This window comes from Bos taurus, chromosome 18 (assembly GCF_002263795.3).
Source record: "Bos taurus isolate L1 Dominette 01449 registration number 42190680 breed Hereford chromosome 18, ARS-UCD2.0, whole genome shotgun sequence".
Classification (NCBI taxonomy): Eukaryota; Metazoa; Chordata; class Mammalia; order Artiodactyla; family Bovidae; genus Bos; species Bos taurus.
Genome location: NC_037345.1, coordinates 36,448,542 through 36,457,379, shown reverse-complemented (window position 1 = coordinate 36,457,379; position 8,838 = coordinate 36,448,542). Strand labels below are relative to the sequence as shown.

The 8,838-nt window shown below is 38.6% G+C and overlaps 1 long non-coding RNA gene across 1 annotated transcript; it reads left to right on the top strand.

Moving 5' to 3' along the window:
- The first annotated feature begins 809 nt into the window (after positions 1 to 809).
- Positions 810 to 7,780, top strand: LOC112442296 (uncharacterized). The gene is made up of 2 exons (XR_003030363.2): positions 810 to 3,454; positions 7,661 to 7,780. It is a non-coding gene; the product is annotated as an uncharacterized lncRNA (long non-coding RNA).
- Positions 7,781 to 8,838: the final 1,058 nt, after the last annotated feature.

Below are 8,838 nucleotides of genomic sequence, written 5' to 3'. Positions count from 1 at the left end.
GAAGGCCTGTGGTTTGAGGAGTAAGGATGGTTTGAAATCATTTCAAGTGAACAAAGCTGGTAAAGGGTGGCAACTCTATAAATGTATAGAGGTGACAATTTGTGTATCTGTTAATCCCAAATTCCTGTCATCCCCCTTTCCTGCTTTAGTAACTGTAAGTTTGTTTTCTATGTCTATGACTATTTCTGTCTTGTAAATACATTCACTTGTACCATTTAAGATTCCACTTATAAGTAGTTATAAGTAGTATATCTGTCTTTCTCTTTCTGACTTCACTTTGTATGATCATCTCTGTTGTTGTTGTAGTATAGTCTATAAGTTGTGTTTGACTCTTTTGTGACCTCATGAACTGTAGCCCTCTAGGCTTCTCTGTCCGTGGGGTTTTCCCGGCAAGAATACTGGAGTGGGTTGACATTTCCTCCTCCAGGGGATCTTCCCGACCCAGGGATCAAACCCTCGTTTTCAGCATTGTGGGTGGATTCTTTACTACTGAGTCACCTGGAAGGTACATGATCATCTCTAGGTCCATCAGCTTCATCCATTTTACTGCAAATGGTATTATGTCATTCTTTTTTATGGATGAGTAGTATTTTATTGTATATATGTACCACATCTTCTTTATCCATTCCTCTGTCAACAGCCATTTAGGTTGATTCCATGACTTGGTTATTGTGAACAGTGCTGCTATGAATATTGGGGTGCACGTATCTTTTCAAATTACAGTTTTCATCTTTTCTGGATATATGCCCAGGAGTGGGATTGCTGGATCATATGGTAAATCTATAATTTTTTTTAAGGAACCTTCACACTGTCCTCTACAGTGGCTGCATAATTTGTTCTTTCTCACACAGCACTTTACTATATTGGGTTCTGATTACGCTGAGAATGTGACATTTGTTGTAAACCCAAGCTTGGACCAGTAAGTCAACTCTGCTTAGCCCATACAACTTCATAAAATCAGACTGGCTCATGCAAGGAATGGGTTCTGAGCAATTTGTTAAGGAGCTTCTTGGTTGACAGCAAGAACCGTGTGGGGAGGAGGAATAAAAACAAGGTTTAGGTTTGTAACATTTTGGAGAGGTAGGGCCAGGGCAAAATTATGCTGAGATATCACATAAAGTGATTGATACCAAAATAAATAGAGCACTGAGCTCCTAGCAAGATTCCTGAGAAACTCTCACCTCACTTTGCTCTGTGCAACTGAATGTATGATAAAGCTCAGATTGATCCAGTGACTAAGTTCCCATCACACAGATGGTCAGTGGTAGAACTAAAACAAAAACTAAGTTTTTAAGAGTTTGGAGTTGCCCTAAATCTGTTTAAAAATGGCATCAGAAGAGGCTAAGATGTGACAACCAAACACATGTGATACGGGATAGGATCCTGTGCCAGGAAGGAAATGGAGACATTCATTGTTGGGAAGACTGGCACCATTAAATGGGGTCTGTAGATGGGTGGCAGTGCTGAAGCAAAGTTCACTTCCTGATTGGGAGGGCTGTAGGGTGGCAGTACAGGAGAGTGTCCCTGTGTTTGCAAAGTACACACTAGAGAATTTAAGGGTGATGGGCATCATGTCAGAAAAAGAGGACAGGGTAATGCAACAAATGTGGCAAAATGTTAACAATCAGGAAATTTGGGTGATGGGGATGCAGTTATTTGTATTTTTTTTTTTTAAAGATTTACTTATTTTTGGCTGCACTGGGACTTCATTGCTGCACTTGGGCTTTCTCATGTTGTGGTGTGCAGGCTTCTCATTGCAGTGGCTTCTCTCGTTGCAGAACAAGGCTCTAGGCACATGGGCTTCAGTTGTTGTGGTGCATGGGCTCAGTAATTCCGGCTCATGGGCTCAAGAGCACATGATCAGTAGTTGTGTTGCCCTGGCATGTGGGATCTTCCCGGGTCAGGGATCGAACCTGTGTCTCCTGCATTAGCAGGTGGATTCTTTATCACTGAGCCACCAGGGAAGCCCCTTTGTACTGTTCTTAAAACTTTCCTGTAAGTTTGAAACTATTTTAATATTAAAAAGTGAAAAAACAAGTCTAAAAGCAATTCTTTTATTTACAGTATAAAGGTTACAAAGGTATATATGTATTTATATATATAATACCCTTAAGTTACAAACTTCATTGTAATGTACAATGCTCTATGTTGATGTGCAACTCAAGGGAAAGTGTTGTCTATGCATTATACTTACAGAGTACACATAAAGCTTTTTCATTATTAAGAACAAAAATACTGCCCTGTTTTACACCATGGGTTTTGATTTGGTAGTCTGGTAATGCCAGAAGACTTGAGACCTAAATTTTAAACAATACTTAAAAAGAAGTCTTGTTGAAATGCAGGATTCCAAAAGGAAGGAAAAACCAGAATATCACATACTTTTAACTCCTTGTAGAAGTGTTATCTTAGCTTTCTAGGTCTTAATACTTAAAAAAACGAGAGTTGTGCGGGACAGAATACATACAAAAGAGTATAATCAGAGTTTGCACAGATCAGCCAAAACAGGCCTTTATAGGTGGTGTTTTGCCACATTAGTTTCTAAAAGACCTTGGGTCTGATACCACAAAGGAAACAGATTCTTTGGGTACCCAAGTCTTATCACACTGAACCCATCAGTGTTACAGTGTTACCCAGACTTTAAAACATAACACTGGAGTCCAAACTAGAGAAAAACAATCAGAAATTGGTTCTTATGATAGAGAAGATTTGGTTTAAAGTATGAAGAGTGTCATCAAGATTGATGACTGTGCCAAACCCCAAACTTGTAGTTTAAATCACTTCTTTTCCTCTAAATTCTATTAATTCACAAAATAAGAGGTGAGAAAATGTAACTGACACCCACCTGAACAGGACTGAGATAGATGGAAAGAACTTCTTCCAACCTAGGCAGAACAGACATTCACACAATACATGCTGGTTCCAACAGAATCATTAGCACCTGATTGTCAAAGGGGGTGGTACAAAGTGAAGACCAAGACATTATAGGGATGACCTAAATTCTGTGCACAACTACAGGACACTGAAAAGCGTGGAGAAGGAGCCCAGGAGACTGTGTTCCCTATGCCGTTCCAGTCACTAACATTTCAGCGCCTTTCTGGGCATGACAAAGGCTGTGGCCGAAAGGCTGCCTCTAGTGATGGATGGGAAGCAGCCTGGATAGAAAGGGACTGACATTGAAGGAAAAAATGGAAAAACTCATGCTACCTCCCTTATTCTTGTAAGGTGCCCTTTTTACTGAGTTTGAATGCCCAAGTGTTCTAGATTAAGTGAAATTTTGCTAAGTTTTAAATATCTTCATTATTTTGATTTCTCAGATGAAGCAACAGCCTATCTACCACATGTAAGGAGTTTGAGCAAATGAGATGTTTAAAGGCTGTAAGTGTGGAAATGATTGGATCAGCAGAATCTACAAAGGGGAGTAGATAAAATATACCTTGATCTCTTCTGTTGATAGGTAAGTATTTCTTTAAAAAGACTTTCTCATTGATCCACTTAGGGCAATAGAGCTTACTTTTAGTTGTGATTTGCCTTACTAAGAATATTCTACACTATTCTCCTTCCCAAACTTAAGTCTGATTTTGCATTAAGTAAAAAAAAAAAAAAAAAAAAAGATGCATGATGAAAAGACCAACCTTCTTAAATGTGCTTGGAGTTCTTTCATGCTGGCGTGGACCAATGACTGAGCATCCTTTTAAACACTTTCCAGTTTGCCAGGTGAGCAGAACTGGAGGTTTACTTTGGTAAAAATATGGGGTGGTTAATGACTTAACCTCTGACTGATAAATAGATGGCATGGTATGACTGAGAAAAAATGGATGAGGTGTTGCTTGAGGGCAGGAATTTTCATTCGGACCCTTTAGAGTGCCTGTGAAGAACTGCACATGAATAAATGCTTATTAGATGAAAGAATCCATGAATTAATATATAATTAACTAGATTTGTCATTTCAAAAATTTCTCTAGGGCCCCAAAGAACCTTTTGTCTATCCATTAGGGACTTCTGTCACCTTAGAAGAGGTGATAATCAGGCTCCAAGGGTCTATATGGGACTAGGATAAAGACAGACTCAAAAAATTTTGCATTTGTGTCAATGGCATGGAGCTAAGATTATTATTAAACTGAGCAAAGTACTTCCAGGACTCAGAAGTTAGAAATATACCAGAATACCTAATTTTACAATAAAATGAAGTATCATTTCTCTGTTACATCTTTTTAGTTTCAACCAATCTATTTTGTGGCAATTCAAAGATTACAGGTCATATGATAGACTTTTGTTGAATACAATCAAATGTTCATTGGAGAGCAAGCAATAAATGGCATATTTGTGCATTATATCAAGGGCAGATTTACTTTTAAAACCAGAATAAGCTTTGGTTCAGTCAGCTAAAGTGGAAAGTAAGAACAAAGGTGACAAGAAATTCAGCTCAAGTTGATAAAAGAAGAAATCTTGTTAAGATACTTTTTAAAGTTAATACATAGCAACCATTCTTCCAGTTGGCAGTTTAGCTAGTGTTGAAGAGACAGATGTGTTCTATGTGTCTGTTAATTGTACCTTAACTGGAAATTACTGATCTGCTAGAAGTATGTTTGTGTGTGTGTGTGTGCTTTAGGGAAAGGGTTTCAAATCAACCACCTATGTAGTCTATTACTAGTGTAAAATAAATTTCACTTAATATCATTTACCATAGAAGTAGCTATATTGCTCAAAAACACATAATCCTGATATACAGCATAATTATTTTAGAATTGTCTGTCATCACACATTTAATGAGTGTCTCCATGCCCAGCACAGTGAAACATATAGCTTAAAAAGGTGGGCAGGGGTGGGAGGACTGCTGCTGTCAGTTTTTAAAGACAGTATGCATAAAAAAATAATTCTAGACCACCAAGCAATTAAAGTAGGGACATAGAATGGTAGAAAATGGCAGATTCCTCTACTTTGATCTAATGGAGGGAAAAAAGCCATGATAAGAATTCATATTTAAATGAAAGATATTTCCAATAGGATGTAGTACCACTTGGCATGTAATATATCTGATAGACATCGGTAAAACAAATGAATATGACTATAATCAAATACAACTTAAAGTTTAAGCAGAATCCCAAGTCAGTCTCTCTTCCTTACACAGATATGCAGATCTCAGTATGCTTTGAGACAAAAGAGATCTAGCATTTTACTTCTTCATTGGATATTGGGGGGGAAAAAATGACCTTTGGCTTTCTAACCAGCCATTTCATTCACGGCATCAATAGTGGATGGCAGTGACATGGAAATGTATGCTGGATATTTGGATGGTTTAAATATTATGTACAATCAATAGCTTATAACCAGTGAAAATAATAACATAATTCAGCGTGTCTAAGATATAAGAAAAAAAAAAAAAAAGCAGAGAAAGTGCTTAAGTCTACAGGTCTTCCCTGAAAACTTCAAAAATGTTTATAACTTTTTAAGTAGGTAGGGCTTTTAATAGATTTTGCATAGCAGCTTACAATTTGAATTTAAAAATATGGATATAAATTAAACAAGAAGACTGGAGGTTCTCTCAAAATTAAAAACAATCCATTATAACTTTTTCTCAAAAGTGAACACACTTTTGTCCATCAAAACCATTTACAGTGAAATGTAGTCTTGTCCAGATTCCACACAGCTTAAATTTTTTTTAAAGAGTAAATTTTGGTTTATTAGCTAAGTGCATGTAATCAGCTGAAAAAAGCTTTGTTACCATTCTGTTAGGATGATAAATTAAGAGAATAATCAGTAACAACTTTAATTATTTGTTGGTCAAAGAGATTTTTCCACTTATAAAAATATAGGAAATAAACACTTTGATCTCGCCTGCATGCAATAATTTTCAATAACTTTGAGTACAGATGACAGGAACAGGCACTATCAGACTTCGCCTAGCCTAAAAGGTGCTAAAACATGGCTTTAAAATAGGCAAATGACCTTCAAAGTAATATTTTTTATTCCTGTACATGTCCCAATATTTAATCTGAAACTTTTCTAGGTAGGTGAGTTTACAGTTATGACTACCTAATAAATACTGTATAAACATACATTAAAGTATTTCTTCATATAAAAAATCAGATACTAATTTCCAGGTAAGGTTTGTTTGAAGACTTGAGGAAAGGACTCACATTTTCCAGAAAAAGTATAATTGAGCCTTTTCTTCCTTTCATTTTTGGAGAGGGAGGGGAGAAGTTTTAGAGAATGAGGAGGAGGAAAGCTCACACCCCAGCTGGCTGCTTGTAGGCATCTGTGTGGAATGTGGAGAAGACGTCTACACCCTCAGGTGGGTCCCGAGGACACAGGACAGGTCCATCAGAATGAGGGATGCTACTCTGCGGCTCCCTTCCACTTGCCACAGGGAAGCCCACCACATCCTCAACAGTCTTCCTAGTTCAAAATGAAAGAGAAATGAAAAGCCAGCTGTTCTAGAAAAGAGGTGAAATATCAAAACTGCCCATCTGCAGTTACTATTTGAAGATAATTTGCCACATTTTGGCATCTTGATACAAAATACCTATTTACCAAGGCTGTCTCATTGATAAAAAGCACTTCATTTGTGGTATGAGAGTCCCACAAACATACTTACTTGAAGAACAACCTGGTTACCCATGATTGGAAAGCTGCTGACATTTGTTAAACAAGCAGCTGAAGGGCTCTTGCTCGTGTGGGTGCTTGTGGTCAAAGGAAACCCCCCATACACTTTCATTTCGCATCAAGACTCAAAAGATGTTAAGAAACCCTAGGGATCTTGGTGCTGTGACAGTTAAAGCTTGAGCAAATGAGCCGAAATGCACACAATGCCTTACCTCTCCTGCCCACATTTAAATCACACCTCTTTAATAGATCTTTTTCATATAAGGAATGAGCAGTGTGGCTCAGAAGTTCCCCCAGAAAAAATTCTCAGTGTCTTATTAGCCTTTCATACTAACACAGAAAACCTCACCAAATGGCTTTGCTGCGAAGTCTATGACTGTATTGTTCAACTTCTCAGATTAATAATACTCTCACTGCAAAAAGCGTCTAAGCTCACTTATCTGAGGGTATTGTGTGTTGACATTCTGCTTCTGGAAATCTTAGCTGGATCTTCAAGATATTTTCTTTCTTCTCTGACTTGCAACATATCCCAGATGGAACCAAACTTAGATTTATGAAATTTCAAAACATAATAAAAGCTCTTAAAAGTTATATTCTAGCCTAAATTTTAATTTCCAGTTTTAAGTAGAACATTTTGGGGACTGGAGTTGGGAGAAGAACTGACTTATGGGGCGGGGGAAGACAATGAGTTTACAAAGTCTAATTTGAACCGTCTCTGCTCATTGGTCTGCTCTATGTCCTCCTGTCTATAGGTTTGTCTGCACTCAAACCAAATAGCTCTTTGCAAATAGTACATCTGTGGGTGTTTTTTTTTCTTTCTTTCTTATCTTTGGATTGCTATCCTCCAACACCCTCCATAGTACATACATCCTCTATGGCATTCCTGATGACTCTAGTAAATGAGAACTATTCCTAGACCCTTCCAAAGAGAGCACAGAGGACAGCCAAGTCAATGTTATCTTTTCTTTTGGATCTGGGGACTGTACTAACCTTGACATTTTATATAGCTATTATACTGTTGTAAATGGTTTCAGATATATACCTCCTTCATAATTAGGAAAAAGAAGCTGAATGCGATTCTCCAGTACCGCAGAACCAGCACCTTCGCTGCTGCTGTGGTCTTCCGATGACACATCTGGTGATGCTGAGCGAAGCCCAGGTAGCTGTTCCATGATCTCGTTGCCCTGCCCACTGCAGGAGGCGTCACTGAGCCAGCAATGAGTGAGCAGTGCTGACGGATGCCACTCTGCTGCCCCAGAGGGAGAGAGCCTGGGCTTGGATCCTGCCTGGGCTCACACAGCCCAAAGCGACGTGACACGATGTTTGCGCGGAAGGTGTGCTGGCTTCACTGATGTGTACTCTTTAAAACAAGCTGGCTCTACAGGATTTATCTTGCTTCAAAAGATCTACCAGGAAAAGATACCACACTAAGGAAACCCACCTCAAAGACTGTTCCTCAAAATTAGAATAGATGACTTCCCTGGAATGGCAGTGATATCCAGTTATTCAAACAGTGACTAATAAAGCTCCATTAACCCTCACCAAAGGCACATCTGGTCAGCAATAAAAAATGGCTTCAGCTAAAATGAGGATTTTCTTTTAAAAGAAATCTCATCCCCTGGCTCCTACCAAAGAGAAAAATCAGAAAATCCTAAAACAAGCAAAACTTTGCTTTCAGAGCAGTGGTTACCAACTTGCTCTTCAAGTTGGTCACTACTAGAAAGGGAGTGGAAAGCAAGGCAAATCAAATCTCCTAAGTTCTAAGTCCTAAAGTGAGCACTTAGGTGTGACAAAGCCAGTGATGTGGCGGGATGTGATGGTCAGGTGGGATACAGGGAGAGCCAGGACATGTGAAGAACCCTTTGGTGATGCAATTCAAGGACTTCCAAGGGTAGGAGGAGTAAATAAGGACAGTAAATTCCAACCAAATGTCTAACCTACACAGAGTGACCAAGAAGCCCAGGCTGCTGCAAACTAGCACCTGTGAAGGGATGGTTGTTCTAAGTAAGTGGTCAGGGTTAAGCCTGAAACAAATTCTACTGGAAGGAGGAGGAGGAGAAAACTTAGATGTTTGATTACGCTCAAAATGAAAAAGAATGAGCCACCCTTCTTAGCAAGGGAAATAAACCTAATTACTTAGAAACCACATTAGGAGACTAGACAATAAATTAACAGATTCATTTTGGAGCTTATTAGAGTCCTAGAATTTCTGGCCAAGGTAGCTTGTAAAAGGCA